The following is an 11,309-nucleotide window of genomic DNA, read 5'->3' as shown; positions in this document are numbered from 1 at the left end:
ATTTGTAGTCAGCAAAGGAAGACAACCACAGGGAATTAAAAAAAAAAAAAAGATTGTATTCAACATTACAAAAGTAACTTTGTGCAAAAATTCAATATAAAAATGCATCTTAATCGAGCTTTTCCTATTTCAGTGACAGAAGTATTGCATATATATTGACCTATATTGAACTGTCAAAAATAAATACTGTTTAAGGAGGTTATCCCTCACATTGTGATTGCATTGGCAGCCCAGATTCTTCCTTGTCTCATCTTGAAGGCCTGAAACATCTGATTTAAGTTTTGCTAACCGACCCCCACCTTGCACGGTGGTAGAGCAGAGCAGGAGGCCATTGAGATGCTCATTTTTGCACAAAGTCTGGATCTGCAAACAACCATCTCCCTGTTTTGTTCGGCTCTGCAGCTGAACGTGTTTTATATAGTCTTCACTGTGTCACTGTTGCCGGGCAACATGAATTTGGATGTTTTTTTGTTTTTTTGAAGTCCTTCTTCCTGCTTGTCAGTGAGATGCAGTCGCAGCTTTTAATCTGAGGGGGGCAGTGTTTGTCAGAGAAGCAGCAGGTGAGATGATTCATGGGGGCATTGAGTTCATTCTGGAGCTCCTGCTGAGAGACGAGATAAGGCTGAGAAATACAGCATCCACACTTTCATGTACAGCATCCATCATGTTTTGACACCAATTTGACGTTATGTAAAGCACATTATGTAAACCGAACATTAGGGAACATCCTCACGACATTATCAACAATACAACACCATTGTTTATCTACAACAATGCAAAAATTACGTAAAGAAAAATACTCCATCACTGTTTTTGTGGGAAGGATAGTTCTTTTCTTGATGTTCAGAATATGAAGGACTTGTAGGGAACATGAGGAGGGAGTGTGATTTTTTTTTTTCTTTTTAGCAGCAGTGTTACATCCTAATTTTAGCCTGACTGTAAGGATCTGTGAAATGCCTAAGCATGAAGAATGTTTCTGAGTGTGTTTAGATACTGAAATGGAATTTTATTTATCTGGATGAAAATTCAATTTATTTTAGGAGCTTTAAACTAAATCAACTGACAGACAACCAGCAGTACTCGGAAACTAATGAGATTTGTGTAACTGCTTCTGAGATGCAACTGTTCCCTTGGAGACTAAATTAAACACAATAAGCTGACTTTATAAACAAAAGACCATCTGTCTGACTATCGGGACATTGATCCAAACTCAAGATCCAAAATATCTCAACAACAGGCCAGACTAGCCTGAAAATTAGTGTAATAATAATAATAATGACTTTATTTATGACATCCTTAAGAACAACGCTCACAAGATGCTTTGACAGTCAAAACATGCAACACAGACAATCAAGCAAGATGTAAGAAGACAAGGCAAAGGACTCAATTAAAATAAATAGTAAAAACATGATCAATGAATAATTATCGAGATTAGCATGCATATCAAACAAGGAAAATAGGCAGTTTAAAAATTAAAGAAAAAGAATTAATTAGAGATGGCATCACACCAAAGAACCAGGCAGCTAAAATTAAAATAAAACAAGAGAGAACATATAAAAAATCAAGAAAAGCATTCAGAGAGCGCAGTACTCTGGCAAGGCTGTTCAGTCGTATCATTTCCGATGGCTGAAATATTGAAAAAAATTGTAGTAGAAATCACAGCAACATAGAATGTAACAATTTAATGTAGATGTACCCACAAACCAAATTACCTTGCACTAAGCACAGGTGTGTGTAATGCATGTGTATGTTATGTATGGATACTGTATCACCTGATCGACATATGTAGCGGGCGGCGGGAATTGATGGGACTCAGAAACACCCCCACAATTTAATCAATTGTTCCTTGTATGATTTCCAACAGATAAGTCCCGACAAGTCCGGTGGATTTTTAGTTGGATCGCAATTGCGATCATCAGCAGGCAGCTGATGTAATGTTCACTTGTTGTCATAGTTACAGTGGCGCTGTGCTGCTATCTCGCAATGAACAGAAACCTTTACGAAATCCGTGGATCCAGACTATAACCCACATCACTGTCAAAATCTAATCAGTTGGTCCTTGTGGCATTTCAGACCTTCCCTGAAAATTTCATCCCAATCCATTAGGCCATTTTTGAGTAATGTTGCTAATAAATAGACTGACAAACAGACAAACCAACGCTGATCATCACATAACTCCACCGAGGCTCCGCCTCCTTGGTGGGGTAATAAACAGGACATAATACAAAATAGAACACTAAAACTGATTTAAGTTATAAGTAAACGTCATATAAAAGTAAGTCTACAAAAATGGGTTTTAAGAAGTGATTTAAAAGAAGTTACCGACTCTGCAAGCCTCATCTCTTCAATTCCAAAGTCATGGGGCCCTGATGTAGAAAGCTTGATCACCCTTAGATTTAAGCCTTGCCTTTAAAATCATTTCTAAAATGAGCCCGTGGAGGGAACCCAGGATAGGTGTGATGTGATGTCATCTGTTAAAACTAGTAAGAAGCCTAGCTGCTGTGTTTTGGACAAGTTGGAGGCGACAGGAGATTTGCAGGAATGCCAGAAAGGAGGGAATTACAATAATTGAGAAGGGAGAAGATGGGTTTATGTACAAGTTTTTGCATGTCCGGGTATGAGAGCATCGGCTTAGTCTTAGAGATTGTCCTTATTTAGAGGAAGTGAGACTGGATTAATTTGATGGAGAGCAAAAACTGAGGTTTGGGTTAAATAAAACAGAGGTTTCGGGCAACAAGCTTTACGTTTTGGTGGATGATGGACCGAGGTTGCTGGTTGCGAGACTGCTGTGTAAGGTTGGAGGATTAAAAAGTAATACTGAAGATTTTGATATGTTTAGTTGAAAAAGGTTTTGAGCCACTCAACGGTTAACATCATTGAGACAGTTAAGAACAGCAGCTGAGCCTCCTGGATCAGCAGCTCTCAGTGGAAGGTATATCTGTGTGTCATCAGCATAAAAATAAAATAAGTCAAAATTCACTTTGTTTTTCCACTAGAACAAAATGCAAATTCCCCATTCATTCCCATTCAATCTTATTAGAAATGGAATGGTGAATGACTTATTAAGTGGAGACACCACTGGATGAGTTTTTGCCTGATTTCTTCCCAAAGTCTGTAGCCACATGTACACAAGAAATATCAGCCTTTAATGAGCAGAAATTGTCACGGTTTTGTCAGTTTTCTGTTTGCTGACAAAATGTATTTGATGAAAACAAAGACCTCAAATCAAATTTTAAGCAACAACATGTGTTACATTGAATAGAGTTGTTCATTTTGCCCCTTTACAATATTTTCTACCTCTCAAGAGGGGAAAAGTGTAACGTGGTAACAGCAGTGTTATTATTTAAGGCTGCTGCTCCGGTTTCATCTACGTGTCTGTTTGAAATTCAGCAGTTTCCGAGCACCACCCTGCCTTTCCTTCCTTCATTCATTCTATAACACACCTGTACTCCTGACAAGCCCTACCGGTGATCAAACAATTATGGTGGAAGAACTGGTTCATCTTAATCCTGTTTTAATATGAACTGTGATGAGATGATAGATCCCATAAAAACAAAACTCATAATCATCATGACACAGTTGTTACTCACCTTCTTCTCTCTGCTGGCAAACAAATACAACGCAAAAATAAAAGAAGAAGCAGCTGCAAAAAGAATCATGAATATACATGATGGAGTCATACATGTAAGAAAAAGCAAACACAACATTTTGAGCCATTTTCCGTAGATTTCTGTGTAAACAAGGTGCAACAATGATGTTTCAGCAAGTACTGGACAGTTTTTCAGTGTCGCTTATGCTTTGACAATACCATATTACCCCAAAATATATGAATATTTCAATTTTAAACATTTTTTAAAAATTTTGGTTTGTCAAATCAAATAGCTGAAAATGTAGTTTTAAATGTGGTTATATTTTTGGCAAAAAGAAGAAACACCATTAAAAATGTTGCAATGAAAAATCACACATTTCAATGACAAATAGTTAAAGATGTACCATATATGTATGAAAAGAGATAAAATAAAACATATAAACATGTTGGGAGATAATGGAATGTTTAACCTTCAGAGTTGCTTAAAACCCTCTTTAATCATTCATTGAACTCCTAAAAACTCATCTCTCTACATCAAATTTACATATTTAGAGCATTTTTGCATGAAAGTAGTCCCTCCCTGTTTTAAAATCACCTTAAAAAGTGCAGATCTATGAATTCTCGACCTCTTTCTCCACATATCTCTGCTGGAGCACCTGCTTAACCGCTGTAAAACTACTCTAAAATTATATCTGAAGAAGAAGACAAAGTTCCACCCTGCAGGTTGACACAATTGGTTCTTGCATGTGATTAGCTAAATTTTTTTGTCATTTCTTCATTTATTGGGCGGGATAGTGCATATTAATGAACATATAGTTTCATAAAGTTTACACAAGGTTGCTGTAAAGAAGCTGAATTTAGCTCAAGGCTAATTTCCATCCGCTGCAGGTGAAATGAAACCCTTGAAGCCCAAATGTGTATTTTTGAGACTTTACACTGTGCTTTAATGGTGGAAATGCTCCAGCAACGGTGTTGACTGCTTGTTTTGTTTATAATATGTTTTCTAGTAGATAATAAAAAACACTGCGAACACGTTAGCAAGGTAAAAGATTTGATTTTCACTAGAGGGGTATATTTAAGTGTCTTCCTTTTAAACATTCCCTCAATTTAACTGAAAATGGTCATCATAAAGATACAAATGCAATAACACGAGGACATTTGTGCTATAACTGTCTCTCTAGTCAACCTGTTTGGTCCCAGTTAGACCTGATTTATGTATTATGTATTTTTGCAGTCCGTTAAAATTACAAAAAAGTGAAATTAAATGCCTGTCATGCTGACACCTGACATAAATACATCCGCCACTTCAAATGTGTAGATTAGTGGCAGTGGGTGTGTTTGTAAAAGAGATTAAACTGCATTGTTTCTACTTACATTGTTAGAAATTTCTCCTCTGCAGCACTATTTGAAATATATTTTATCATGCTGTTCTCCAAAACAAGACTCAGATGATGCTGGGCAAAAGATAAAATGAGCTTGTAGTGGGAGAATACCTCAACATTTACACTCAGTGAGAAATATGCATAAAGTTGAAGATAAAAGTCAGTTGATGCTTCCTCAATGAAGAAGCACCTGAAATTATGACCAGCATTAATATGTGTGGTAAAAAAAAAATTTTTTAAAAATCTGTGTGCAAAAGAGGCTGCTCAGCGGCGTAGTGGTTAGCACTTTCACCTTGCAGCAAGAAGATCCCTGGTTCAAATCCCGGGGTGGGCCTGGGATCTTTCTGCATGGAGTTTGCATGTTCTCCCTGTGCATGCGTGGGTTTCCTCCAGGTACTCCGGCTTCCTCCCACAGTCCAAAAATATGCTGAGGTTAATTGATTATTCTAAATTGCCTGTAGGTGTGAATGCGAGTGTGATTGTCTGTCTGTAAATGTAGCCCTGCGACAGACTGGTGACCTGTCAGCTGGGATAGGCTCCAGCACCCCCGCGACCCTAGTGAGGATAAAGCGGTGTATAGAGAATGGATGGATGGATGTGTGCAAAAGTAAAATAGCTGGCATGCAAGAAATAAAGAGGATCTGAGATTTATTCCCCGAGCCTCTCTGCAGGCCAACAAGGAGTCTGAGTGTAGTTTCCAGGAGGAAACTCAGTAATTTATATGTTCCATACAGGCTGAAATCCTTGAAATATCCTTACTATAGATAACACATGAAAGCAGGGCACACCCAGTGGGCGATACTTTGATGTCTTTGGGTCACCCTCCTCCATCACCTTCAAAGGAAAGACTCACTCAAGTGGATAAACCAAAGCACAAGTTTTAGGGCAGAGCACCAAAATCTTCTCTTTTTTCCCCTCCTTAACTTGACATGATGCAGCAGTTCTTAGAATAAAGCACATTAATGTTTCCTGTCTTCTGATGTCTTCATATTTTACGTTCTGCTATTTATTGCTGTTGTTAATAATTTGCTTAACCTGTGAGCCACATTTTCCTTAAAGGAAATACGACTTCAATAAAAGTGATCACAAAAGGATTTAAAGTTAAACAGTTCCTGCCCTTTTGCAAAGAATTACAATAATATATCTGCTGATTTTAACATTTGCTTTATGTGCTGATAATCAGAGTATGTGTGCTCTGCTCTGTCCCAGTTTAATGACTCTGAAGTCCTGTGGTTTGTGTTCCATGTGCACCAACAGATGTTCATTTTTTTTGCCGTTGTTGGATGCAGAATTAAAGTGAGTGAGGCAGTGGAATAAACCCGAACATCTGGATAACCAGCATCATTAACAGGGAATAGTAAAAAATGTTAGAAAGGAGCAAACATTCCTGTGGAAAAGAAAAGATAAAGCAATGAAGTTACAGCAGCAGACTGTTCATGTTCCCATTTTCGCGTCTGAATCTGATGTTTTGCATTTTAACACTAGCAGCTCTGTGAGTTTATACTTAGTCACTGCAATACTTTGAAATAGACATTAACAACAATGTGCTAACCTGCTCATAACAACGTTAAAGCTGATGTTTGATGGGTGCCATGACCACCATGTTTATCAGCTTAGTTTAGCCTAGCATGAAAGTGTTAGATAATTAGAGTAAAATACAGAGCACAACTCAGAATAGTGGGGTTTTTATTAGCTTTGCAGCTGTTTGACAATCAACCAAACTACAGGGCCAGTTGAAATTCTGATCGTTTGAAGGAAAGTTAAGAGACAACCAAATGTGTTGAACTTCGGTTGCAAAAATCACAGCAATAAACCAAAAAGGTGTTGAGGTGGCATTATGTTGGTGGAAGACGCCAGGAATCACCAGTGAAAGCTGTATTCAGGCCAAAAGAAAAAAAAAGATATGACTGCAGCAAATAGTTTTTGAGATTATCTGTTCATCTCTGGACCACAGTTATAAATAACATAATCAGAGCAAAATGCACAGCTCATAGGGTGGGATTTAATTTGTTTTGCAGGAATTTATCAATAAAGTAAAGTATTGGTCAAGTTGAAATTTTGACCTGATGAAGAAAAGTTAAGGGATAATGAAATGTGTTGAATGTTTGTTGCAAATTTCATAGCGATAAATCAAAAAAAGTGTCAGAATATTTACTTTAAATCCAAATTAATCAACCTTATTATGGTGGTGCAAGATGCCAGGAATCAACAGTACAAGTTGCATTAATGCCAATAGAAAATTGATGCCTACAGCAAATCTTATAGTTGTTAAAAATGACCAGTTTTACTCTGGATCAATGTGGTAATTAAAACAGCTATTTAGAACAAAATACAGAACAATAAAGTTGGACTCCAAATGATGGGATTTCTATTAGTTTTGCAGGTATTTAAGCTCAGTTGAAATTACGACTTGATGAAGGAAAGTTAAGGAATAGTGAAATGTGTTGACTATTTGTTGCAAATTTCTTTGGAATTAACCAAAGACGTGTCCAGATATGTAACTTGAATGTACACTCAACAAAAATATAAATGCAACACTTTTGTTTTTGCTCCCATTTTTTATGAGATGAACTCAAAGATCTAAAACTTTTTCCACATACACAATATCACCATTTCTCTCAAATATTGTTCATAAATCTGTCTGAATCTGATAGTGAGTACTTCTCCTTTGCTGAGATAATCCATCCCACCTCACAGGTGTGCCATATCAAGATGCTGATTAGACACCATGATTAGTGCACAGGTGTGCCTTAGACTGCCCACAATAAAAGGCCACTCTGAAAGGTGCAGTTTTATCACACAGAGCAAAAATTAGAACAAAATTCAAAGCACAGCTCAGAATGGTGGGATTTTTATTAGTTTTACAAGTATTTTTAAACATGATTCAAAGAATTGGGCAAATTGCAATTTTGCTATGATGAAGGAATCATTTAGTTAAAGGTATTTTATTAAATGCAAAATAATCAATCTATGGAAAATGCCAGGAATCACCAGTGAAAGTTGTAATGAGCCCAAGAAGAAAATGTCTAAAATAGTTGTTGAGATAACCTGTCCGTGGCAATTAAAACTCTGGATTTTTATAAGTTTTTCAGGCATTTAACCATCAACTTTGACCTGATGACTAAAGTTGTGTTATTATGAAACCTGCTGAATGTCCGTAGGAAATTAAACATCACTTAACCATAAAGATATTTCATTAAAATGAAACCTTGGTGGAGAATGCCAGAAGTCACCAGCCCAGTTGTATTCAGCCCAAGAAGAAAATTGATGTCTGTGGAAAATTTCACAACAGGTAAATGGTCATAGCAACAGAAAAACCTTCAGACTAAAATGACGGACGGACAAAATCTGGCGATCTTCATTCCAAACAGTATCAACACTCTCAAGCATCTGTCATCTGGAGTGAATCCTTGTGTTTACATTTCTGGATGACACAAACATCCATCCATCCATTCTCTATATACCACTTTATCCTCACTAGGGTCGTGGGGGGTGCTGGAGCCTATCTCAGCTGACTCGGACAAAGGCAGGGGACATCCAGGTCGCCAGTCTGTCGCAGGGCTACATACATAGACGAACAAGCACACTCATATTCACACCTACGGGCAATTAATAGTAATCAATTAACCTCAGCATATTTTTGGACTGTGGGAGGAAGCCGGAGCACCTGGAGAAAACCCACGCATGCACATGGAGAACATGCAAACTCCATGCAGAAAGATCCCAGGCCCACCCCGGGATTTGAACCGGGGATCTTCTTGATGCAAGGCGAAAGTGCTAACCACTACGTCACTGTGCAGCCCTGACACAAACAGCAGCAATCAGAAATCAAATCATTCAACAGCTTGACTTGGAAATGAGGATGAACACGCTTTTTATTAGTGCAAAATCAGACATTGGGCAGATGACAGGTAGAGCAGCAGGACATAATGCAGCTTCTAGATAGCACTGATGGCAGCACTGAAATATTTATCACTGTTTCCATTTCACATGCTCTAATTGCCCTGTATCCATCTCTGATAGAGAGACTCAAATAGAGGCTGGAGACATGGAGAAGAAAGGGGGAATGTAAATACAATAAAACATAAAAGTAACAAGAGAAAGGTGCAAACCTGCTGGACACATATTTACATGTTTGCACCACTGCATTTATCTGACAACTGTAGTTAGATGCTATATTTTGGATAAAGATTGAACTTATTTCATGTTTCAAATGAGACAGTTTGCCCCTAAACATTGGTTTCATTTCAGTTGCTGTTTGAATTATCCAATATTTCATCCTGAAGACAGAAGACATGAGAAGAATCTTAATAGAAATCGCAGATTTGATGTATACGAACTTTGTTTTTCATCTCACAACTCCTGGAATTACCTTGTGACCACTCAGAAGCGCTCGAACAGCTGCACCACTGATTGAATCATCAGTAAATTGGCTTCTGTGATTGATTTATTATACATAAATGTGTGTGTGTGTGTGTGTGTGTGTGTGTGTGTGTGTGTGTGTGTGTGTGTGTGTGTGTGTGTGTGCGTGTGTGTGTGTGTGTATATAATCACAGGAGACAATCTACCGCACAAATTGTATCCAAGATCATCAAAATTAAGACTAAGACTGGAGCTGCTCAAGCTGACCATTGAGTTTATACAGTTTCTGTTTGGTATCAATGTATTTCCAATGTGTAGTTCTATTTTAAAGGTAAGAAAGCAGGTATATAGGATCCTAAACATGGGCTGGTATTCAGAAACTTAATGAAGAACAATGGTGCACTAAACATCACATGTTTTATCCAGTAAATAAGTTGAAATAGGAGCCCCTATTTGCTCATTTTCAGCTCAGTGCCTGCCCTGGGTTTTGGCCTGGATGTGCCCACACATTCCTGAATAGTAAGTAGACGACTACCTGGAACAGCTCTGCGTTGTTGACTGCATCCACCATTCCTCAGAGTGCAAACAACACCCACGTTCATTAAGGGGGTGTGGTGGCCAAAACTTTTTTTTTAATGCCGGCTCTGAAAATACCCAGCTGGGAGTGGAGATATCCATGGAGAGCAATGTGCTGCAAGTGCTATAGACTGTGTATAAAAGATGAATGTGGTGAGTCAAGTTTTAAGTTTGCCCATTTCACCATGAGTTTTTTGAAAGCCAACATACAAACATAGCCTGTTTTATCATCTATTTTACTCCAAAAGGACCATAATTTTACAAAACAAACATCATATTGTGTTGAAGGAGACTTGACATTTGAAATTCAGACCCTAAAGTCATTGAGAAAATGTTTACTGAGTTAACAAATCAAGGGAGAAGTTGAGTATTTTTTTGATAGCCTTCTACACTGTCAGGCTTGTTTTTCCAATCAGATGTGTCGCCCTCTGCTGGCTGTGGGAAAAAAATGGAGGTTAAGCCACTTCGATGACTTTAATAATGCCTGGTGGGAAATGAAATTGTTACAGTAGCATGGATATTCAATAAAGATGCAAACAATAAGACAAAACTGAATATTAAGGTGTAAAGTAAAAGTTAAATAAAGTAAAATAAAATATATAAAAAAAATCAAAAGAATGTTCAAGAGCGACAGAATGTGAACATGACAAAAGAAGGTGCAGATAAGTTTGCAGACTGGCTTCACTTCTCAATCCTTGAGGCTACATACATTTTCTGTATTGACTTCTCTGTGGACTTATTTACATGTTTTTGTCCATTTAATGAACACTATATTACCTCATTTCTCTTATCATTTTCTTCATTTTATTATTCTTTTAAAAATATGTCTATCTCTGTTTTATAATAGACATTGTATTTAATTTTTTACATTCTATTTGTCTATCTTTTATTGTATTATTATATCATTTCATTTTTTATCTCATCTGGTGTTTCCTCTTTGCATGTGCTTTTTCAGGTCCTGCATGTTGCAAACATGCTTAGGTACTTGACCATTGAAGCAGATACTGCTCATTGTTTTATTGACTGTTTTGTTGATAATTTGCCTGTAGGTGTGGGGTGGGGCTTGTTTGCATCGTCTATAAAGCACTTTGTGTTGCATTTCACTTGTATTCAATGTGCAACATAGATAAAGTCTGACTGATCAATTGATTGATTTGACTGACTTGGGTAGATGATAAAATTCCTCCTCCTGGTGAACAGGCCTGAACAATTTCTTTCTTTGGGTCTGAGGGGAAAAGCATTGAGCTTAAGGCCTCATAAAGTCTCATTCCGTCCATGTCAGGACTGGGAAAAGGGGCGGAGAGTGAAGAGAGAGAGAAAAGGAGAGACATTTGGAGAGACTGGGAGGGAGAGAGGGCGGAGAGTCCAGGCAGAGAGACATTAACAGAGACACAGAGAGA

The sequence above is a fragment of the Acanthochromis polyacanthus genome, chromosome 14, assembly GCF_021347895.1.
Source record: "Acanthochromis polyacanthus isolate Apoly-LR-REF ecotype Palm Island chromosome 14, KAUST_Apoly_ChrSc, whole genome shotgun sequence".
Lineage (NCBI taxonomy): Eukaryota > Metazoa > Chordata > Actinopteri > Pomacentridae > Acanthochromis > Acanthochromis polyacanthus.
Note: the sequence above shows the minus strand (reverse complement) of the source record.